A 25862-nucleotide genomic window follows, 5' to 3' on the forward strand; every position below is an offset into this window, starting at 1 on the left:
TTATAGCTTTGTACTTTATCTTTCGATCCATAGATAAATTGGGATTTTGAAGATAATCGGCAAAAGGTCCAGTCAAGAGTTGCAACACCTTTATATTCAAAATCTTTACCTCTTTTTGTAATTTTTCTTTGATAGTTATCAAGGATTAGAAATTTTGTTTACTCAACTTATAACTATAAGTAATTTGAGCCAAATCATTAGCTTCTTTGTTTTGCTCTTGAAACCCATGCTTAAACTCACCTTCATCAAATCTACTTAACAACTTAGATGCATATGAAAAGTATTTTAGAAAATTACTTTTAATGCTCTTAAATTTTTGAGTTAATTGATTGATGAATAACTTAGAATCTCCTGTAATTAATACATGTATTGCACCTAGATTCAATAATGTTTCTAAACCAACTACTAAAGCTTCATATTCTGCTTCATTATAGGAACATAAAGATTTGATTTCAATAAGGATCCTCATAGGCATATTATTGGGAGAAATTAAAACAACACCAATTCCATAACCATCACTACTGAAAAAAATTATTTAACGACGGTTAAATAGGGCTTTCAACGACGGTTCTTCACCGTCGTTATAGCCAATGTCATTGAAAATGAATACCATTGATGACGGTTCTTAGAAACACCGTCGTTGAAAACATGACCATTCTAAGACAGGTGTTAAAAAAGACCCAGTTGTTTCATAAGAACCATCTTAGAAAATATACATTCTAAGACGGTTCTTATGTAAGAACCGTCTTAAAAGCCCTGCTTTCTAAAAGAACCATCTTAGAAAGTCTATCAGTCTTAGAATGTCCTACTTTCTAAGATGGTTCTTATGTAAGAACCGTCTTAGAAAGCAGACCTTCTAAGACAATTCTTACATAAGAATCGTTTTAGAAAGTCTGTCTTCTAAGACGAGTCTTTTTTAACACCCGTCTTAGAAAGAATATATTCTAAAACAGTTCTTACGTAAGAACCGTCTTAGAATGTATATTTTCCTAGACGGTTATTACGAAACAACCATCTTGGATTGTATGCATGATTGCATTCAAGCATTGAACAAAACCTAAATAAATGTACTAAATGATGAAATTACAATAATGAAATGGTAACCACAATCTGTTGAATACTTTAATCACTAGCGCAAATAATTTGGGCAAAAAAAAAAAACCAAGTAAGCAAAGAAACATAAATAACAGAATAATATGTAATCTTAACAATTTCAACAATTTTAATTTGAAATCAGCTGAATATAAAATTGTGACATTATACTATATGAAAATTAACAGGGTAAATCAAGATATAGAATACAAATGGAACACACTTTCTGTTTCCCCAACAAGTGGTAATAGTCCATGGCTCCATGCAAAATCAAACCAAAAAATGACAAGAAACAGATTAAATCCTAGCCAAATAAATGGTAAAGATCCATAAGCAAGAAGTAATATGTCGTGGTAACTATATACCCCTCGCGAGTTATAGAGAAAACAATCAAACATCTTTAGAGAAAACACAATATTTTCTCGGGATAGAACATAGTGGAAACACAATTACTAACAAGATTGCTCCCGAGACACTGTAGAGACAATATAGATGAAAAAATCTAGTTCAAAACCAAACAATAGAAACAAATTACCTTCACTCAGTAACCCTTCTCCATTAACTTTTTTATCATATCTACTTTGTTCTTCAGATCTATTGCTTCCTAAAAACATCAACAGCAGAATTTTCAATGCATTAATTTTTTCTTTTTGGGATTAGGAAGTAAAACATGACACTCAGAATACAAACATCATATTTAACCCAATATATACATATAAAGACATAATATCTTGCAACATTTCTCCCTACAAATTGAATCAGGCACTAAAAGCTATAGGCTAGCTCATAGAAAGCAAGCACAGTGGAGCTGAAAGTGAACAATATTTAGAAGAGAATTCACTCAAAAAGCTTGTACGCATCATGGGGAAGATTCTGACAAAATGAATACGACACGAATTTACAAAAATAGTTTAAAGCAAAAAAGGGGCAAAATAATCAGAAGTTAAAAGATGTTGGACTTAAGAGATACAAATGATTTCCAGGAGGAAATATTATTAAAAATATAAGCTCTCCATGCACACATTGATTAACAGGTTACGAAAGAGATCTCACACAGAAGAGGCAGTATTTTTTATAAAATGAAAAGGTCAATATAATAGACACTATTGCTCACAGTCAATTTTGTTTGCTTAGAAATTGAGAGACAACAAAACCAAAATTGTTTTAAACAATTTAATAGACACTATTTAGCCAAATTATATTTTTTCGCCTACAAGTTAAGAGAAAACAAAACTATAAATTATAAGATGAAAAGAAAATACTAAATAAAATAGAAATGGACAACAACCACCAATAAGGAGATTAATAAACCAGCCATAACCTAAAATACTCTAGCTAACTTAGATATTGAGGGGGGCAGGGGAATAAAATATTTTCCATTTTGTCATTGCCACTTTTGAACAAAATGACATTGAAGTGCCATCTATGCATCTACATTGAACTTACAATAGCTAACCAAATAAGTGGATGTTGCTTCAAAGTTATGCTGATACTAATTGTTGATATCGTGCAAGTATGATGCTTCCATGAGACACGTCCGGCCCAAGTGAGTTCACGTTCATGCAAAATCACCATTACAGGTTCAATATAGCCTATATAACAAGTTAACCTGATACTCGTAAAATAAAAAATAAAACAAACTTATGTATATTATATGTTTTCAGGCAAAGAAAATAAATACACAAGCAATGCAATAAAAGCAGTAGAATTAGAATCTCTTACATTTTTTTTAATTATGATTATACAATATAACATTAGTTAATTATGTGGAAGCAAAGCTTCCAAGCTTATTTTGATGATGCCAAAGACTCAAGTCAAGAATCAAGACTCAAGCAAGTTTCAAGAATCAAAGAGTCATTCAATCAAGAATCAAGATTCAAGTAAAAATTCAAGAGAAAATTCAAGATATGCAAGACCTTCAAAAAAAGCATCAAGATAAGTATAAAAATATTTTTTTCAAAGAAAAGATTGAATAGCACAATTTGTCCAAAAGAATTTTTCAAAGAAAAATCTTTTTACCAGAGTTTTTACTCTCTGGTAATCGATTACCATGGGGCAATAATCGATTACCAGAAGCCCAAATAGTTTTATAACTGTTTTACAAAGTAGTAATCGATTACCATGGGCATGTAATCGATTACCAATGTTTTTGAATGTTGGATTTCAAATTTCAAGAGTCATAACTTGTGATAAAACATTTTCAAACTTGTGTAATCGATTACACAACATTTGTAATCGATTACCAATGTTTTTAAACGTTGGTTTTTAAAATCTAAACACGAAGAGTCACATCTGTTGATGTGTAATCGATTACACTATAATGGTAATCAATTACCAGTGAATGGTTTTGAAAAATAAATTGCCAAGAGTCACGATTTTTAAAGTGACTAGTTTTTGAAGAATTTGACAAGAGTCACAACTTTTGAAGTGACTAGTTTCCAAGAATCATAACTTTTAAAGTGACTAGTTTTTGAAGAAACTGCCAAGAGTCACAACTTTTAACATGGTTTCTTCGAGAGCCATCAAATGGCTATAAATATGTGACCATGACACAAATTTCAAAAGATACTGATTACTGAATCATTCTCAACATCTTTCTAAAAAGTTTTTGTTCAATACTTGTTTTGTCAAGAAATGTTCAATGGGAAAAAACTTGTGTTATTCTATTTTCCTCTCCTCCTCCATTCTTACGAAAAGCTTTTCAAGAGACCGACTCTTGGTGACTGTATTTCAAGACAAGGTCTTCTTGGTTAAACACTAGACTCAAAAGACTAACCGTTTTTGGGTTCATTGCAAGAAGCAGATTTGCTTCTTGGTTGATCACTGGATCTAAAAGACTAACCGCTTTTGGGTTCATTGCAAGAAGTGGGTAAAACTTCTTGGTTGTTATCACTGGACTCAAAAGACTAACCGTTTTTGGGTTCATTGCAAGAAGTGGGCATAACTTCTTGGTTGTAATCACTGAACACAAAGGAGGGGATTCCTTTGTGGTTCATTGCTTGTAAAGGATTTTACAAGAATAGTGGAAATCTCAAGCGGGTTGATTGGGGACTGGATATAGGCATGGGTTGTGGCCGAATCAGGATAAATCCGGTTTTGCATTCTCTCTTCCCGTATCTCTTTTACTTTCTGTTGTCTTTACATTTTCGCAAGTTATTTTCCTTCATTTATTATTTCAGTAACTTGTTAACAAAGAAATAATTGAATCTAGGGAATAATTAAGAAAGGGAAAATTTCAATTAGGAATAGTCAATGAAATCTTAATTTAACCCCCCCCCCCTCCCTTCTTAATATTTCTAAGGCTGCTTGTCCAACAAGTGGTATCAAAGCGGGTTTCTTGTAGAAAGTTTAGAAACTTCAAGAAATATGGCCTCAGCAAATTTCTTGTTCCCAGAAGAAAATTCCATCAATGGGCCTCATATCTTTAATGGAGAGGGTTACCATTATTGGAAAACCCGTATGCAAATATTCATTAAAGCAATAGATTTAAATATTTGGGAAGCCATAGAAATAGGACCTTATGTACCCACCATAGTAGATGGAAGTACATCAACAGGCACAACAATAGAAAAACCTAGAGATAAATGGCCTAAAGAAGATAGAAGAAGAGTTAAATATAATCTTAAAGCCAAAAACAGCATTACTTCTGCCCTAGGAATAGATGAATATTTTAGAGTTTCGAATTGTACAAGTGCCAAAGAAATGTGAGACACACTTCAACTCACACATGAGGGCTCAACTGATGTTAAGAGATCTATGATTAATACTCTAACCCATGAATATGAACTTTTTAGGATGAAAACAAATGAAAACATACAAGATATGCAGAAAAGATTCACTCACATAGTTAATCATCTTGCATCACTAGGAAAAACATTTCGAAATGAGGATTTGATAAATAAAGTTTTAAGATGTTTAAATAGAGAATGACAGCCAAAGGTAACTGCTATTACTGAATCTAAAGATCTATCTAGTATGTCTCTTGCCACATTATTTGGAAAGTTGCAGGAACATGAGATGGAATTGCAAAGACTCAATCAAAATGAAGAAAGTGACAAAAGAAAAAGGGGAATAGCACTTAAAGCCTCATCCTCTTTCCAAGAAGATATTGACAATGAGGACTCGGATGATGAAGAAGATTTCTCTCTATTTGTGAAAAGTTTTCACAAATTCATCAAAGACGTCAAAATTTCAATCAAAATAAGGGATCATAAGAGACTTCTCCAACTCTAAGATGTTACAAGTGCAATCAACCTAGACATCTAAAAGCAAATTATCCAACAAATAAGCAATGGACTGAGAAATCTGAGAAGAAAAATTATGGAGAAAAGAAGGATAAGAGAGCCTACATTGCTTGGGATGATAATGATTCATCTGAAGATTCTGAAAAACAAGAAATCAACCTTTTGACCAAAAACTATGAAAGCGAAGAAGATGATTCTCAAGAAATCAAAGACTAAAGCAAAAGAGTAGAATGTCTCCTAAAACATCTTCTTGACAACATTATTAGTTATATCTCAAAAGAGGTAACATCTGAACTATCTCACGGTTTGATTATTGCATTCAATTAAAGTTTTATTATTGCGGTTAATTGAAGATATTTCCAAAACTGTTTGATTATGTTAAAATTTACTATGATTAATTAACTATATTTAGTTTAAAGATTTGAATATACATGATTGATTGAATTTATTTTTTTGAGTTGATTATGCTTGAATTGATTATGTATGACTTGACATGATTGGATTCTGTTAAAATTATATTGATATGCTAAAATAATTAAAATAAGTAATGAGTTACCATGTATGTGTTCATAACTGATTTTTGTTACTTAGATAGATTTAGATTATTATTATATTTTATTTTAAGCCATGTATCTGGCTATGTCTTTGACTTTATGTTTTTTGAACTTGATTACGTTGTTTACTTATTTGGTACTTAGTTGATCATGACTGAACTTGGTTATTTTATTTACTTATTTGCACTTAGTTGTTTATGTTATGTGTTTAAACTTGGTTATTTTGTTGATATATGACTATGAATGAAATTTATGAATGTGCTATTAAAATTATGTTTTGTGTATATTTTAAAATTATTTATATATGTTTATTATTACATCCACGCACTTTGGCTTTTTGATGTTGCCAAAGGGGGAGAGAAAATGGGTATTTTAGAAATCAAGACATAAAATAATTTACTAAGTTTTTAAATTTAAGCATTGTCATACCCTAATTTCGTCCGGGGACCATTGTTTGGTGGCATGCAACTTTCGTTTGACCACTTTGAGGTACTTGACACCTATCGTTAGACAATTCGTGAAGTTCCGAGACATGCCGGAAATCAAAAGGAAGCATTGTTGCACAATCTGTGAAATTCCGTAACATGTCGGAAATCAAAAGGAAATATTGTTACGCAATCCGTGAGTTTCCGTAACATTCCGAAAGCTAAAAAAGGAGTAATTACATGGCCCGTAAGGTTCCGTAACCTTACGAAAAGAAAACAAGTGTCATTACGAAATTCGTAAAGTTTCATAATGTTACGAAAAAAGAATCACCAAAAAAAGGCAAGGGGTGTACTTAGTAAAAATGGGGGTGCAAATAGCAATCAGGCCCACTTGGGCCTTCCTGGATGTTTCTCCAGAAGGCGGTTGCTTCTAGAGGAAGCAACCTAACTCACCTGGGCGAGCTGAGCTCGCCTGGGCGAGCTGGCTGGCAAGCTCCTCCCCTATTTTTCCTATAAATAGGGGGAGGAGTGAAGGAGAAAAATGTTCAACCCTCCTGGTATTTCGGGATCACTTGAAATTAGTGAAAAAAATTGTTTCCATGAAGAAAATCCAAGCCGAGGCGCTTCCGTAACTTGTCCGTAACGTTTTCGTTGGTGATTTCGCGAAGATTTTCAACCGTTCTTTGATCGTTCTTCGGTCTTCAACCGGTAAGTTCCCGAAATCGAACTTTTCAATTCATTCTATGTACCCTTAGTGGTCCTCATTTGTTTCGCGTACTTTTATTTTCGTTTCATTTACTTTCCGTACCCCCTTTTGACGTGCTTTAGTCATTTACTTAAGTCATTTTCTCGCCTAATCAAAAAATAAAATAAATTTCCACTGATCATTTGAATTGTAATATCTGTTAATTTCTGTTAAAATGAAATCCGACCGTTCGGTCATGCCGTAACCACGTTGGAAACCAAAAAGAGGTAAAATAATAATATAATAATCAAAAAATATCTTTTAGTAAAATAAAACAAAAAAATCAATCAGACGTTTCCCTTTGGGATTTTTCTTTCTTAATTGAATTGACTAATAACCAAAGTGAAACTAAGGCTAAAATCAATTCATAAACCAAACATTTTGTCAAACGCCTAAAAAAGCCATATTTTAAAGGTCCAACGCCTTGAAATGGTCTTTTTCGCTTTTATTGGTTAAATGTAGATTTCTAAAAAGCCTAAAATCAATATGTAACTTTGTTATCTCTTTCAAAAATACAGAAATCATTAATGGTCCAATGCCTTAATGTTTTCTCACTTTTCAAAAGAATTGAAAGATTATCTAATGGTCCAACGCCTTAAATGACCTTTCATTCAATAAAAACATATCTTGCAAAAAAGGATAAAAAATAACTTAACCAAAACACTTTGTTCATAAAAGAACTACGTAGGTTTGATTTTCTCATCACAATTGAGGAATACGTAGGAGCAAAGGGAAACGCCCTTGTCGACCACAAAAAGATAAAAACATAAAAAGGCATAAACAAGGACATAAGAACGTAAAAAGGGAAAAGAATATAAATTGAAGTCATATTTGCACATTTGATTAAAGGCTGCCGTCTCTTGTGACGGACGCGTGGGGTGCTAATACCTTCCCCGTGCGTAAATACAACTCCCGAACCTTTCACTTAGAGTTCGTAGATCACGTCTTTTTCGGTTTTTCCGACGTTTTCCTCAAATAAACGTTGGTGGCGACTCCGCGTGTATTTTGAAATTCTGATACTGAGGACAGATGTCGTACAGGATGTCACGACATCGCGCTTTAGAACATGCAGATTATATATGACAGTATGAACAGATTAAACAAGTAAATAACACAAGAGAATTGTTAACCCAGTTCGGTGCAACGTCACCTACATCTGGGGGCTACCAAGGCAGGGAGGAAATCCACTAAAATAGTATTAGTTCGAAGATCTAACAGCCACTGTATACAACCTTCTCACCTAACCACTACCCATGCAACTTCTACCTAAGAGCCACTCTTAGATATGAGAACCCCTCTCACTCCCTCTCAATCACTCACCCGTGTTTACAAACAAATCAAAGACACACCAGAGATTGCTCTCTGAACAATAGAGATCAACTCTACACACTCAGGTCCGACACTTGATGTTAGGGTAACATCAAGGTGGCTCACAAAACACTCAAGTCACAAAACTCACAAAATAACTCTTCAATCTCTGACTTGATGAAAAACCCGTGCAACCTTCATGTTTATATAGCAGTGTGCGTATCTGGGCTGCAACAACTTGCGCTGGATAAGATCTATCATTCTCCTGAAAAATCTGCACTTAAAGATCTAAAAGATAAAGTTTTATCTTTTAGTTTTTATCTTCAATCTCTAATCCCTGAACGAAACTATTCAAGTTTGTAATTCAAACTTTAATTATCTTTTAATTCGTTCCTAAAGATAGAGCGCCTAATCTGTTGCTGACTGCACATTAATCTGTTAAAGATATAACAGATTTATGTGTCCAGTATTTTCGGGCAGGATGTCCTGGACATTGTATCCGACATCGTGGATCCTGCAGCTTCAATTCTTCATTTGACATTTTATCTTGCCTTGTGCATTGTGCAGCCCAATCTGATTCCTTGACATAATGTTGGACATCATGTGCAGCAACTCCAGCTTTCCTTCATTGTCTAAGTGCTTATGTTTTAACAAAATTTTAGCCAATCTTTTAAAACTAAGTAAAGCTAAGCACTAACAATCTCCCCCTTTGGCAAATTTTGTCTAAAACATACTTAGACACTTCCTGAGCAGGTACGAGCAGTCATGCAAGTGGGATCAGCAACTTTCATTATCAGAGTAATCAAGCACAGCAGTATCTGTAGTGGTGACAGCAAAATTCTGCAAGTTGCAAATCTACAAGTCTTTTCCAGGATGTCAAGACATCTCACGTGACATCAGCTTTCTGCTCCCCCTGTCTCCATGCTCTTACTGCTGTGAAGTGAATATTCTGCTAGGCAGCAGTTCACTGCAGCATCTTCTATCAGCTACTAGTTTCAATAGCTTACATCAATCATCATCAGCAGCAGCAGTATAAATACTACTCCCCCTCAAAATCATAAATCATGCATAATATCCTACTACTCCCCCTTTTTAGACAGAATTTGGCAAGAGTAGAATGCATGAAATTAATGTGCAAATATTACAGACCAATAACAATCAATTGTTCAAAGGGACATGCCCCAATAGCTAGTAAGAGTAAAAAGCAAAAAAAAAAAAAAATAAAGGTCTGATGGTCATGGGGTGGCATCAGAATCATCATCATCTGATTCTGTATCCTCTGCTGCATCTTCTTCTTCCTCAGCTGCTTCTCCATCATCAACGCCATTGTCTGAGAGTCTTTTGATCAGGCGTTCCAGCTCCATTTTCTTCTCTGTGTTGGCTTTGATGGTTGCCTCCAGCACCTTGCATGTGTCCTTGAGTTCAGCAATCAAATCATCCTTGGACACAGCACCTGAAGCAGCAGCTTTCCCTGATGTCGAGACAATGTCTGGGACATGTGTCCCCTCAAACAGTTTGTAATGCAGGGATAGAGGAGATTCTCTCTTCTTCACAGAGTCAATGTTGTTTAAAATATTGGGATGTTGACTCAACATAATGCCACACAATACAGTTGGGAAGGCAATGGGTAATTTGACAGCAAAAGATTCTGAATGCTTAATAGTTTGATCAAAAATATAGTTTCCAAAATTAAATTTGGACTTGGTTCCAACAGCATACAGAAATTTACCCAAACCTGTGGCAACAGTGGAAGTATGATTGGTGGGTACCCAGTTGGCAGTGCCAATCCTATGCAGGATTGCATACTTCACACTTAGCTTTCCTGCAGAAAGCTTCCCTTTCTTTGGCCAATGCTGGACTTGCTTGGCAGTGATTTCCTTGGCAATTTGATGCTCAGAAACAGCAATATCCACCACTCCTTCAGTTGGTCTGCCCAGGTATTTGTTGATTACAGCAGGGGAGAATCTAATACATTTTCCTCTGACAAACACTTTCTGATACTCATCACTCTTTCTGTTTGTTATGTCAGAGGGAATGTTGACAATGAATTCCCTGACTAGACTTTCATAACAATCTCCCAACTTGGTGACAGTTTTCAGCAGTCCAGCAGCCTTGATGAGGTCCATGATCTCCTTGCAATCCAAGGCATCTCTTCCCAGTTCTCTTTCTAAAGCAAGTCTGCGTTGATATATAAATTTCCACCTTTCAACATTGCCAATGGAGTGGAATGAAATGTTGTCCAATGGGGCATCAGGGACATTTCCAGGCACCTTTTTCCCTGATTTCTTGGCTCTCTTGATGTCGGGAACATCTAGTTCGACATCATCATCAGAATCAGATGAGGAAATTTCTTTCCTCTTCTTGGAAGGGATTGCAACTTTGCTCCATCTGGATGTGGTAGGAGTGATTGGTGTGCTCTTCTTCTGTGCAGTAGTTTTGATTCGTCCAGACCTAGTAATGGGGGTTTTTCCCTTTCTGCTTTGTAATCTTTCTGCAATGCCAGGTGCCAACTTTTTGGCAATGGGTTCCTCATCAGATTCTACTTCTTCTAGGTCAATGAGGTCACCTGGAGCAGGTTCTGGTGCCCTTGGTGCAGGGGTCTCCTCTGTGGTTTGATCCTCTTCCTCTGTTGATTCCTCTTCACTGGATGAAGAGAGGACTTCAGCATTTGGGGTGGAAGATGTTGGGACATCTTTATCAGCATCAGGGACAGAAGCATTTTTCAAAATGCTATTCACAAGACTGCGGATCTTCTTATCCATCTCAGTGTCTTCTTCCCTAGGGCTTGTTGCAAAGCTAGGGTTTTCAGAAATCTTCACTCTCTGTTGTCTTTTAGGGACCAGTTTCTCAGGAACAGGGCCTGGACCAGGAATCATTTGTATGGGTTGGATATTGAATTCAGGTTGTTCCTGGTTTGATGGAGTTTTGGTGGATGATGGAGATGATGGTGCAGAGGGTGAAACAGGGGATGAGGTTTCTTTTGGTGAGGTAGCCATGGAGAAGCAGAGCTTTTGGAGTGGTTTCGTGAATATCTGAGAAGTGTTGGGGAATGCTGATGAAAACGAGATTGCCGCGAAAATGTAAGTTTGAATGAGGAATGTAGGGGGACGTGTGAAACGAAGGTTGAATTTGTTTTGGCCCAGTAGTGAACGTGCTATTAACGTTTGAGCACGTTCAGATAGAAGTAATTGCTATAACTCCTCTAGCAGACAAATGCCCAGCTTGCCCCTCAGTTTTTCAAACTGATTTGCATCCAATGCCTTTGTGAAAATATCTGCTACTTGTTCCTCAGTGGCAACATGCTCCAGTGTGATAACTTTATCATCAACAAGATCTCTAATATAGTGATGTCTAATGTCAATGTGCTTGGTTCTGCTGTGTTGAACAGGATTTTTAGAAATATTAATAGCACTCATGTTGTCACAGTACAATGTCATGACATCTTGTTCGACATTGTACTCCTTCAGCATCTGCTTCATCCAAACTAGTTGTGAACAGTTGCTTCCTGCTGCAATATACTCTGCTTCTGCAGTAGATAGGGACACACAATTCTGCTTCTTGCTGAACCATGAAATACGATTGTTTCCCAAATAGAAACATCCACCAGAAGTGCTTTTTCTGTCATCTGCACTTCCAGCCCAATCAGCATCACAATATCCAACCAGCATTGAATCTGAACAATGACAGTACATAATCCCATAGTCACTGGTGCCATTTACATATTTCAGAATTCTCTTTACTTGATTCAAGTGACTTATCTTGGGATTGGCTTGATATCTTGCACAAACACATACTGCAAAGGTGATGTCAGGTCTGCTTGCTGTTAAATATAGTAAGCTTCCAATCATGCTTCTGTACAGACTTTGATCAACACTGGTGCTAGCTTCATCCTTTGACAACTTCAAGTGAGTAGGTGCAGGTGTTCTTTTATGGCTGGCATTTTCCATCCCAAACTTCTTGACAATGTTCTTTGCATACTTGCTTTGTGAGAGGAACATGAAGTCTTCCATCTGCTTCACTTGGAGTCCCAGAAAATAAGTCAGCTCTCCAACAAGACTCATCTCAAATTCAGATTGCATCTGTTGGACAAAATGTCGAAGCATCTCATTCGACATCCCTCCAAACACAATGTCATCAACATATATCTGTGCTATCATCAAGTTTTCAGCATCTTGTTTGACAAAGAGAGTCTTGTCAATTCCTCCCTTCCTATACCCTTGCTGAGTAAGGAACTCTGTTAGCCTTTCATACCAAGCTCTTGGAGCTTGCTTCAATCCATAGAGAGCCTTCTTGAGCCTGTATACATGATCTGGATGAGTTGGATCTACAAATCCCTTTGGCTGCTCCACATAGACTTCTTCATTCAGGTATCCATTCAGAAACGCGCTCTTCACATCCATCTGGTACAGCTTGAATTTGACGATGCAAGCTACACCAAGTAACAATCTGATGGACTCAAGTCTAGCAACAGGGGCGAAAGTTTCATCAAAGTCTACACCTTCAATCTGAGTGTAGCCTTGAGCAACAAGTCTGGCCTTGTTTCTGGTTATAACACCTTCTTCATTGGTTTTGTTCTTGAAGATCCACTTGGTGCCAATCACATTAGTTCCCTCGGGTCTAGGAACTAGCTCCCAAACTTCATTCCTTTTGAATTGCTCCAATTCTTCTTGCATAGCATTGATCCAGAACTCATCAGTCAGTGCCTCTTTCACATTCTTTGGCTTAGTTTTGGAGACAAAGCATGAATTGGAGACAATCTCAATCTCCCTTGATCTTGTAGTGACTCCTCTGTTTGGATCTCCTATAATCAGCTCCTTGGGGTGCATCTTCTGGATTCTAATGGAGGGACTCTTGTCAGGTTGATTGATGTTTGGTTCATCTGTAGCAGAATCAGAGTTTTCTGCATTTTCTACATTTTCTGCACTTTTAGCTGTATCTGCTACATTGTCTCCCGATGTTCTGACATCTTCTTCGACATCCTTCTTTCTTGCTGGAGTTAGATCATCAACAACCACATTGATGGATTCCATCACAGTTCTGGTTCTGGAATTGAATACTCTATATGCTCTGCTGTTTGTGGAGTATCCCAAGAATATTCTTGCATCACTCTTGGGATCCATCTTTCTCCTTTGCTCTTTATCTGCCAAAATGTAACATGGACTTCCAAAGATGTGGAAGTGCTTGACAGTTGGCTTCCTCCCTTTCCAGATTTCATACAGTGTGGTTGGAGTCCCTCTTCTAAGTGTGACTCTGTTGTGGATATAGCATGCTGTGTTCATGGCTTCAGCCCAGAGATTATAGGGAAGTTCTTTGGCATGAAGCATGACCCTAGCAGCTTCTTGCAAAGTCCTGTTTTTCCTTTCAACTATGCCATTTTGTTGTGGTGTGATGGCTGCAGAGAACTCATGAGTGATGCCTTCAGATGTGCAGAATTCAGTAAACTTGCTGTTTTCAAACTCTCTGCCATGGTCACTCCTAATTCTCTTGATGACACAGTCTTTTTCTCTTTGAAGTCTTAGACTCAACTCTTTGAATACTTCAAAGGTGTCTGATTTCTCTCTGATAAAGTTGACCCAGGTAAATCTGGAGAAATCATCCACAACAACATAGGCATACCTCTTTCCTCCAAGGCTTTCAACTTGCATAGGCCCCATCAAGTCCATGTGAAGTAGTTCCAGCACCCTGGAAGTGGTCTGATGTTGAACCTTCTGGTGGGACATCTTGACTTGCTTTCCAATCTGACATTCACCACAGATTCTGCCTTCTTCTATTTTCAGATTGGGAATGCCTCTAACAGCACCTTTGTCAATGATTTTCTTCATGCCTCTTAAGTGCATATGTCCAAATCTTTGATGCCATATTTTGACTTCATCTTCTTTGGAGGATAGACATGTGGAGGAGTAACTGGTTTCTTGAGGTGTCCATAGGTAACAGTTGTCCTTTGATCTGCTGCCCTTCATTAGAACTTCACTCTTCTCATTTGTCACCAAGCATTCTGACTTTGTGAAGTTTACATTGAATCCTTCATCACACAACTGACTGATGCTGATCAAGTTTGCAGTCAGTCCCTTCACCAGCAGTACTTTGTTCAGACTAGGAAGTCCATCATGGACTAGCTTTCCCATTCCAGTGATCTTTCCTTTAGAGCCATCTCCAAATGTCACATAGCTAGTGGAGCAGGGTTCAATGTTCACCAGGAATTCTTTAACTCCTGTCATGTGTCTGGAACAGCCGCTATCTAGGTACCAATCTTACTTAGCTGATGCTCTAAGTGAAGTATGAACAACAAGACTAACAATCTTGTGTTTTGGAACCCACATCATCTTCCTTCCGCTGCTGCTACTTTGAGTTCCACGATGTGGATGGCCATGTAGATGATAGCAAAAGGGCTTTATGTGACCATACTTGCCACAGTAGTGACACCTCCACTTCTTTCTTTTGCTCTTTTTCTGCTGCGTTCCATGATGTCGAGACCGATGTTGTGACATCGTGGCTCCAGTGCTGTTTTTGGCAGGAACAAATTATGTCATGGTTGTTCTGCCAGCAGATTTATGATTAAATCCAAGTCCTCTCTGGTTTCCAACATTCTTCCCAAGCTGTAGCACCTCATCAAGCATATCTAAGCCTTTATTCAGCATCTTTATTGATTTTGTCATGTTTTCCAGTTTAGAGTTCAGAAAACCAATTTCTCCTTTAAGTTCAGAGATCTCCTCTTCATGTGCCTCCTTCTCAGCCTCCAGATTTGCAATGACCTTCTTCAGTTGTGCTTCTTGCTGAAGAATCTTCTCACTTTTGATGCATAGTTCTCTATAGGATATAGCAAGCTCATCAAAAGTGATTTCAATATCAATATCACTTGAATCTTCATCAGATTCAAATCTCCCAGTGAGTGCATTCACATCTCTGTCATAATCACTTTCTTGTTCACTCTCTGTATCATCAGACCAACATACAGAAAGTCCTTTCCTCTGCTTCTTGAGATGGGTGGGACATTCAGCTTTGATGTGTCCATAGCCTTCACACCCATGGCATTGAATTCCTTTGCTGTGACTGGGCTTTTCATCTGACTTCTTCTGGTATTCACTACCTTTCCTGATGTCGAAAGGGATGTTCCGGACATGTGGTTTCTGCCTCCTTTCCATTCTGTTCAGCACTTTGTTGAACTGTTTTCCAAGGAGCACAACTGCGTTAGTCAGACCTTCATCAGTATCCAGGTCATACTCATCTTCTTCTCCTTCATCATTGGACACGAACGCCAGGTTCTTGCTCTTCTTTTCAGTCCTATCCGAGAGTCCTAGCTCAAAGGTTTGAAGGGAACCAATGAGTTCATCTACTCTCATGTTGCAAATGTCTTGGGCCTCCTCTATTGCAGTGACTTTCATGTCAAATCTCTTAGGCAAAGATCTGAGGATCTTTCTCACCAGCTTTTCATCTGTCATCCTTTCTCCCAAGGCAGTGCAAGCATTGGCAATTTCAAGAATGTTCATGTGGAAGTCATGAATGCATTCTTCCTCCTTCATCTTCAGATTTTCGAATTTTGTAGCCAATAGTTGCAATCTGGACATCTTCACTTTGGAGGTTCCTTCATGAGTGGTTTTCAGAATCTCCCATGCATCCTTGGCAACTGTGCATGTGTTGATCAATCTGAAGATATTCTTGTCAACTCCATTGAATAGGGCATTCAAGGCTTTGGAGTTTCCAAGTGCCAATTCGTCTTCTTCTTTTGTCCAGTCTTCTTCTGGCTTCAATTCATCAGTGGGCTTTCCTTCTGTGTCCAGCATCTTGGGATGTTCCCAGCCTTTGATGACAGCTTTCCAGGTTCTGCTATCCAGTGATTTGAGGAAGGCCACCATCCTTGCTTTCCAGTATTCATAGTTGGTTCCATCCAGAATTGGTGGTCTGTTCACTGGTCCTCCTTCTTTCTCCATGTTCATCAGAATTTATCTCCCTAGATCTCACTCAGTGATTTAGAGTGCCCGCTCTGATACCAATTGAAATTCTGATACTGAGGACAGATGTCGTACAGGATGTCACGACATCGCACTTCAGAACATGCAGATTATATATGACAGTATGAACAGATTAAACAAGTAAATAACACAAGAGAATTGTTAACCCAGTTCGGTGCAACGTCACCTACATCTGGGGGCTACCAAGCCAGGGAGGAAATCCACTAAAATAGTATTAGTTCGAAGATCTAACAGCCACTGTATACAACCTTCTCACCTAACCACTACCCATGCAACTTCTACCTAAGAGCCACTCTTAGATATGAGAACCCCTCTCACTCCCTCTCAATCACTCACCCGTGTTTACAAACAAATCAAAGACACACCAGAGATTGCTCTCTGAACAATAGAGATCAACTCTACACACTCAGGTCCGACACTTGATGTTAGGGTAACATCAAGGTGGCTCACAAAACACTCAAGTCACAAAACTCACAAAATAACTCTTCAATCTCTGACTTGATGAAAAACCCGTGCAACCTTCATGTTTATATAGCAGTGTGCGTATCTGGGCTGCAACAACTTGCGCTGGATAAGATCTATCATTCTCCTGAAAAATCTGCACTTAAAGATCTAAAAGATAAAGTTTTATCTTTTAGTTTTTATCTTCAATCTCTAATCCCTGAACGAAACTATTCAAGTTTGTAATTCAAACTTTAATTATCTTTTAATTCGTTCCTAAAGATAGAGCGCCTAATCTGTTGCTGACTGCACATTAATCTGTTAAAGATATAACAGATTTATGTGTCCAGTATTTTCGGGCAGGATGTCCTGGACATTGTATCCGACATCGTGGATCCTGCAGCTTCAATTCTTCATTTGACATTTTATCTTGCCTTGTGCATTGTGCAGCCCAATCTGATTCCTTGACATAATGTTGGACATCATGTGCAGCAACTCCAGCTTTCCTTCATTGTCTAAGTGCTTATGTTTTAACAAAATTTTAGCCAATCTTTTAAAACTAAGTAAAGCTAAGCACTAACATATTTCCTTTCTTGGAACACGCACCCGTGAGCCTCGCCCGCAAAAAGGTAGGTTGCGACAAGCATGAATTCAAAAAGAAAGGGGGAGAAAGAGATGAGTCAACAATAGAACAAAACTTGCATGTATTCTCTTGATTTCAGGTTTGTCATCATCAAAAAGGGGGAGATTGTGGAAGCAAAGCTTCCAAGCTTATTTTGATGATGCCAAAGACTCAAGTCAAGAATCAAGACTCAAGCAAGTTTGAAGAATCAAAGAGTCACTTAATCAAGAATCAAGATTCAAGTAAAGATTCAAGATATGCAAGAACTTCAAGAAAAGCATCAAGAAAAATTTGTCCAAAAGAATTTTTTAAAGAAAAATCTTTTTACCAGAGTTTTTACTCTCTGGTAATCGATTACCATGAGGCAGTAATCGATTACCAGAAGCCCAAACAGTTTTATAACTATTTTACAAAGTAGTAATCGATTACCATGTGCATGTAATCGATTACCAATGTTTTTGAACGTTGGATTTCAAATTTCAAGAGTCACAACTTATGATAAAACATTTTCAAACTTGTGTAATCGATTACACAACATTTGTAACCGATTACCAGTGTTTCTAAACATTGGTTTTTAAAATCTAAACATGAAGAGTCACATCTGTTGATGTGTAATCGATTACACTATAATGGTAATCGATTACCAGTGACTGGTTTTGAAAAATAAATTTCCAAGAGTCACGATTTTTAAAGTGACTAGTTTTTGAAGAATTTGTCAAGAGTCACAACTTTTGAAGTGATTAGTTTCCAAGAGTCACAACTTTTAAATTGACTAGTTTTCAAAGTCACAACTTTTAAGTGACTAGTTTTTCAAGAGAGTCACATCTTTTAAAGTGACTAGTTTTTGAAGAAATTGCCAAGAATCACAACTTTTAACATGGTTTCTTCGAGAGCCATCAAATGGCTATAAATATGTGATCATGGCACGAATTTCAAAAGATATTGATTACTGAATCATTCTCAACATCTTTCTAAAAAGTTTTTGTTCAATACTTTCTTTGTCAAGAAAAGTTCATTGGGCAAAAACTTGTGTTATTCTATTTTCTTCTCCTCCTCCATTCTTACAAAAAGTTTTTCACAAGACCGACTCTTGGTGTCTGTTTTTCAAGAGAAGGTCTTCTTGGTTAAACACTGGACTCAAAAGACTAACCACTTTTGGGTTCATTGCAAGAAGGGGATTTGCTTCTTGGTTGATCACTGGATCCAAAAGACTAACCGCTTTTGGGTTCATTGCAAGAAGTAGGTACAACTTCTTGGTTGTTATCACTAGACTCAAAAGACTAACCGCTTTTGGGTTCATTGCAAGAAGTGGACATAACTTCTTGGTTGTAATCACTGAACACAAAGGAGGGGATTCATTTGTGGTTCATTGCTTGTAAAGAATTTTACAAGGATAGTGGAAATCTCAAGCGGGTTGCTTGGGGACTGGATGTAGACGCGGGTTGTGGCCGAACCAGGATAAATCCGGTTTTGCATTATCTCTTCCGTTATCTCTTTTACTTTCTGTTGTGTTTATATTTCCGCAAGTTATTTTCCTTTATTTATTATTTCAGTAACTTGTTAACAAAGAAATAATTGAATCTAAGGAATAATTAAGAAAGAGAAATTTTCAATTAGGAATAGTCAACGAAATCTTAATTCAACCCCCCCTCTTAATATTTTTGAGGCCGCTTGTCCAACAAATTCAATTTTTGATCCAGAAACAATGCTACTAATTATATTATATTCAACTAATAAAAGAAGGGTACCAAATAAAGAAACAGGAAAATAAATTTAAGAAACATGTCATTTTGACCAAACCAACAGTCAATATTTTATGCACAAACACAATAAAACACAATAAATGCTTATATAATTTTATAAATAATACAATTGATTTGAAACATGCATTATAATCACAAAGTAAAGTTGGTCTTTTTCCAAAATGTATGAATGAATTCAAATACATGCAAATAGAAAACAAAATGTTTTTATTTGATTATTAAATTCATTAGCGTTAAAAATAAAATCCTCATATTCCATGTTACAATTTATCATTGCTCTGCAAAACAAATATTCTGCAAGTATTGCGTACAAATGAGGTGGTGTGGTGGTGATTGGAGGAGTTTACATGGAACTTATTTCAGCTTATGAATATAACTTAGGACTCCTATAAGCTCTCTTTAGCTTATTTCACTAAATTTCATGGTTAAATTTATGACATAAGCTATCATGTGAAGAGAGCTTATTAAATAAACATTTAATTAATGTTTCATGTCCCTTCTAGTCTTTCCTTGCTTATTACTGCTGATATGGTGCAGACATGTTTGCCAAAGATGGTTTCTATTTCATTTTGTTGCTTTTGGATTAGGCCCCATTTTCTTCCCCCTCCAACACACCACAAAATTAAAAAAGAAATAAGAATACCCATATTTTTTAAGAAACTTTTAATATTGATGTTACTAGCAACAACCATGATTCTATTTTTTATCAAAAACTAAATCCAAATTTCATCTCATGAAAGCTAGTATTTTTATTTTTTACCATATATAAATACATACTTAAGAGGCAATCTTTGGTCAGCTAACACATGATTCGAGATGATTCTCTTTGACATCTCAAGAGGACAATATTTAGTCACATTAATTCGACAATAATCAAAATTTAATTTTATAAAGAAAAAATCTAAATGTCTACCTCGATTTGAGAAGGACTCGGATAGAAAACTCAAAAAAAAAAAAAAATCAAGTGCAAGACTGCAACTGCAACTATTGTTATTGGAGGCTTTTTTTTCTTCCTCTTTTGATAATTGTCTAATTGATCACTAGAACACACAGGGGAAGGGGTAAACTGAATTACTCTATGGTACAGACTACGAACTTATAGAACAGATTCTATTCACTACTCAATTAAAGTTCTAAAGGAGAATAGTAAATGCGATATTTGACCTTTTACAAACTTAGCCAAATTACATCTTTCGTCGGAGTTTTTTTTTTGTTCTTGTCACATTTTTACTATATAAAAAAGGTAAAGGGTCTCATGACTCTGTTAATTAATCAACTTTGAAAACACAACAATGTGCCGAGACAAAGGGAATTTCACTAAATCATCATTAAAATCAAAGGAAATTCATATATTTTCTACTAATTAATAGTGTGAATTTTAAGAAAGGGTTGAAGTAGTACACAGCACCAACCATCACCCTCAGTATATAGGTCATAGTCATAGTACGGTCTCGGCGGTAACAAAGATTGTAGCTTGCCTTCCATTGCATACTAGGATTTGGGTCTGAGCAACAATCAGTTGCTTGAAAAAAAAAACAATCAGTTGCTTTAACTTAAAGCATTTGAAACAGCTACTCACTGTCTTAATTTTTATTAATTAGTCAATTAATTATCATTTACTTGATAACGGCACTTGTTAAAGGTTGTTAATTGAGAGAAATGTTGAGTACCGATCATGACGTGGCACCAAAGTTAATATAAACATGTGTGTTATCAAGCCTATTAATATTTGCTACTTATGAAATCCCTACGTACTGCTACCAACATTAGTGACCATTGACCAGTGACTAGGGTAGTGACATTACTCATTGTTTAGGTGAAAGACATTGCCTTGGATAGAACCTAAGACTTTCAAAGCAGGTTTACAAAATCAGACTTATCCCTATTTGGAGAAAAAAGAAAGGAAAATAAAACAGAACCAGCAACTGCATGACTAGACTCCATAGAAACTTGAACCCAAATCCTACTTTCAAGCGCAAATGTATGAAAAGAATGAACCAACAGTTATGGAACTAAAGGATGTTTCAAGGAAGTTCCCTTTATAGACATATACAGAGGCTGGGCATCTTAGGCTGTCCCTTCTCTTTCTAGTGACTAATGATTTTTTTTAATAAACAGGTTACAAAGGAAATAAGTAGTGCCATATACTACAAAGAATTTCAAATTTGCAAGGAGAGGATAAACCTGAGTAGCCTTTAGTATTATCATTTGCAAACCATAGATAAGAACTCCACCACACCTGCCTTGAGGATCAACCTTTACCACTAGTCCTCTTGCAAATTGTTTTCTTCCTCTTTTCAGATGAAGCCATTCTAGACCCTCAAAACAATGCAAAGAACTGGAAGGTAGAAAAAACAGTTAAAGACAACAGATAAGCAAAATCCTTTAGACAAGAGATAAGAGTTTGAAGTAAAATGACATGACTTCTCATTTTCAACTAACATGCTACAAGTCAATGAACTATCTTGTTTTAAGTTATATCAACACCCCTGACCCTAAACAACAAATAAAAAGAAATGTCAACAGCTCATTCTATGCAAGCCCTGAACATCTTCCAAATTCCAACCCTTCAAAAGACAATAGAAGACTCATATCACTGTAGTTAAATATCACCAAAGTAAAAACATTTCTATCTTTACACCTTGAAGTTAAACAAACTTAACAAAATACCCCAACCTAGACTGAACTTGATTAATTTCATAAATCCAGACTTATGTCATACACACAAACATGACACATATGGCCCATATCAAGTGAGAATTGTTCTTGCTTATTATTATGAGAATAACAAATCTTGACCATACAATCATACATAGATGAAGGTAGTAAATAGATAGGTAATAGGATGTGATAAAAAAAAAGATATAGAGATAAATTATTAAATTAAGGATTAGCTATGAAATGATGTGATAAAAAAAGAGGCATCTCAAGTAAGATATATTGGACAATCTACACACACGAAGCTGAGCATTAGCTATGAGATTAAAAAACTTAATTTATGAAGGAATTGAAAAAAAAAGTTGAAACAAATCATTTCTACCTTTGGCTGCAACTTCTGCACATCTCGACGGAAGACAAAAACAAGACACCAAACTGCAAAACCAGAGCGAGCATCAACTTTGTACCAAAAAAATGTCAATCTTGAAACATATACAAATAGATTAAAAAATAATTAGAAAAAAATATTAGAATGATACAAAGCCCCATTCACAATGAAATTGTGAAAGTGAAAGACCTTCTGCGTGGTCCAACCATACTCTGGCACTCTCAATTGTATTCGAACTAATTGAACCTAAAATCATCATAATATTAAAATTATTATAAATAATTGGAAAGGAAACCCTAACGGAAGTGGAAATAGAAATCTGGTGGAAACGGTGTCGTACGAGAGCGACGACGTTGACGATTCTGTAAAGGATGGAAAGGAGGTGGAAGATGCGATCCTGCCAGAGCGGGGAGCTGTTGATGTCCCGCTACCAATTGGAGGATTCCGTCAAGTCAAGGGCGGCAATAGCCACCACCACCATCGCCGGCATACATCTCGCCACCATGAAATCGCTGAATGGAATATTCTAAGGAGGTTTTCAATAACCGTCTTATAATGTACGTCGTAAAAGACATTTTTCATTAAAATAGTTACAAAAATGTCACTGTCTCATTTTCTAAAGCGATTCCACAGAGAACCATCGTAGAATAGGTGTCGTAAAAGAATATATTTCTAGTAGTGCATCTACATGTTTCAAACCATTGAAATGCAATACCCAAGGTTTAATCCCTATATAACATTCCAATATTTCTATGTTTGAATGATTAGCAAGAAAATCTACTACAATTTGGCCTTTAATAGCTTTTAAAGGTACAAAAGTAAGTGAAAATTCTATCAATGCAAGGGTATGTTTCCCTATTCTATTATGCAAAGGCTTAAATATATTTTTGATCCTTAATAAATATCCAATTTTGTATTTGTTTCCTAATAAATTTTTGTTTTGTGATGAGTCACTAATGAAACAACAATTTTTTTTTGTTCTTGACACTTATTTTTAGTCCCTAATAAATTATCAAATTTTGTGTTTGCTACATGATAAATATTTCTCATTTATTATTAATACAGACTAAAAAAATTTTCTAATTTGTTAGGAAGCAAACACAAAATTTTCTAATTTATCAGGGACTAAAACAAAACATCATGGATAAAAAATAAAATTTTTATTTTATTAGGGATTCAACGCAAAACAAAAATTTATTAGGGAGCAAACACAAAAATTGAGTATTTTTTAGGGATCAAAAACATTATAATGAGACAATACTTGAACAATAAAAGACTTTAGATAATATTTGAGTTTAGTACAAGAGTAATACAAGCACAAACAATTTTTCTATAGCACTATATCTTTAAACATCATTAAGAATTCGACTAAGATAATAAATAGCACATTATATGTCATTATCATCTTCTTGCACTAGCATGTTTGCAGTAGTCGAATTTGAAATATACAATTTTAAGTCTCTCCCTTTCATAAGAGGTACTAGAATTGGTGGATTAGCAAGATATTTGTTGATGTCATCGAAGGCTTCTTGGTGTTCCTTCTCCCATCAAAAATCAACTTCGTCTTTCAATCTGAGTAAAGGGGAAAACACTTTAGTTTTTCTTGATACATTAGAAATGAATCTTTTGAGAAAATTCACTTTACCTAACAATGATTGAAGTTGTTTCTTATTCTTTGGAGGAGAAGTGTCCAAAATGGTTTTCACCTTATTTTTATCTATTTCAATTCCTTTTTGATGGATAATAAAAGACACTAAAAGAACATTTTAATGGATTCATTTTCAATCCATGCTTTTTCATTCTTTCGAATGATAACCTTAAATGTTCTAGATGATTGTCTTTCAATTCATATTTCACAACCACATCATCTATATACACTTGCATAAATCTCCCAATTAAATCATGCTAAATAAGATTCATTGCTCATTGATATGTTGCACCAGCATTTTTTATACCAAATGGCATTACCGTCCATTCGTATGTTCCCAGTGCCCTTGAGCATCAAAAAGCAGTTTTAGATACATCATTTTAATATATATTTGATTATATCCTAAATAACCATCTAATAAACTTAAAATTTCATTGTATGTCGTTGAATCAACTAACATATCAGTAACTAGCATATGGTATTCATCTTTAGGTGTTGTTGCATTTAAATCGCTAAAATCTATACACATATGCATTTCCCATTCTTTTTCAATTACAAGAACTATATTAGAAATCTAGTTAAAATATCTTGTAGTTTGAATGAAATTGGTCTTCAATAGCCTTTCTATCTCTGCCTTGATGACCTCTACGACATTGGGAGCAAATCTTCATGGTACTTGCTTCGCTAGTTTTTTCCCTTCATAGATAGGCAATCTAAGTTCCACCAATTCTCTACTAAGTCCAAGCATATCTTCATAGTCCCATGTGAAACAATCCTTAAACTCTTGTAAAAGAGAAACTATATTTTATGAAGCCTATTGTCTAACAGTTTGCTAACATATATAGGCTTTCAATTTTCTTCAATCCCCAAGTTAATTTCTTCTAAAGGATCTTGAGATTCTATCTTTTTTAATCCTAAGGACATTGGTTTCTCAAATCCTAAAGGTGAATTTTCATAAATATAGTCCAATTTTGATTCTTCACCTTTCTACTTGAAATTTTTTTCTTTTGATTTTTCTTTTTCGACTAGTTTTTTCTTCTTGTTTTTGATGGCATCAGTATTGTCGCAACCTACCCTTCGGCGGGAGGGCGACACGGGGCTCACGGGTGCGTCTTCCAAGAAAGGAAAATGCGCGGAGTCGCCACCAACGTTTATTTAAGGAAAATGTCGGAAAAACCAGAAAATGCGTGGTCTACGAACTTTAAGTGTGAAAGGTTCGGGAGTTGTTTTTACGCATAGGGAAGGTATTAGCACCCTGTGGGTCCGTCACAAGGGACAACGGCCTTTAATCAAGTGTGCAAATGCCATGTCTTTGATTTGTTTTATTTTCCTCCTTTTTAATGTTTTTATGTCTTTTTATGCCTTTTGTATTTTTTATCTTTTCGTGGTCGACAAGGGTGTTTCCCTCGCTCCTATGTATCCTCAATTGCGATGAGAAAATAAGACCTACGTAGTTCTTTCAGAACTGAACATTGGTTAAGTTGTTTTTTTTATCTTTTTTGCAAGATATATTTCGACCAAACAAAATCCGTTTAAGGCATTGGACCATTAAACAATCTTTTGATTTTTGGAAAGGAGAGAAACATTAAGGCGTTGGACCATTAACGATCTCTTGGTTTTGAAAGGAGAGAAACATTAAGACGTTGGACCATTAACGATCTCTTGGGGTGGTCGACAAAAGCGGTAAAGTTACATGTTGATTTTATGCTTTTGAACGGTCCATGTTAACCGATAAAAGCAAAGAGGACCGTTTAAGGCGTTGGACCTTAAAACGGTTTTTAGTGATTTTTGCGGACAAAGCTTGATTCTTGAGTTGATTTTAGCCTTAGTTTCACTTTGGTTATTAATCAATTCATGCAAGAAAACTTTCAAAGAAAAAAACGTCTGATTGATTTTTTTGATTATTTTATTCAAAGATATTTTGATTATTTTATTATTATTTTGCCCCTTTTTTGGTTTAACCGCGATTACAGTGTGAACGATCGGTTATATTTTATTTTAATG

The 25862-nt window shown here is 35.9% G+C and overlaps 1 long non-coding RNA gene across 3 annotated transcripts; it reads right to left on the minus strand.

Moving 5' to 3' along the window:
* Window positions 1-1114: 1114 nt before the first annotated feature.
* LOC114392985 lies at window positions 1115-22742 on the minus strand. 3 transcript variants are annotated; one of them, XR_003662446.1, is made up of 6 exons: window positions 22551-22742; window positions 22400-22456; window positions 22205-22257; window positions 21349-21502; window positions 2539-2684; window positions 1115-1696 (listed from the first exon to the last, which is right to left on the minus strand). It is a non-coding gene; the product is annotated as an uncharacterized LOC114392985 (long non-coding RNA). The 3 variants fall into 3 exon arrangements; XR_003662445.1 differs by lacking the exon at window positions 1115-1696 and having other exon boundaries at window positions 1703-2684; XR_003662444.1 differs by lacking the exons at window positions 1115-1696; window positions 2539-2684 and having other exon boundaries at window positions 20941-21502.
* Window positions 22743-25862: the final 3120 nt, after the last annotated feature.

This window comes from Glycine soja, chromosome 17 (genome assembly GCF_004193775.1).
Source record: "Glycine soja cultivar W05 chromosome 17, ASM419377v2, whole genome shotgun sequence".
Classification (NCBI taxonomy): domain Eukaryota; kingdom Viridiplantae; phylum Streptophyta; class Magnoliopsida; order Fabales; family Fabaceae; genus Glycine; species Glycine soja.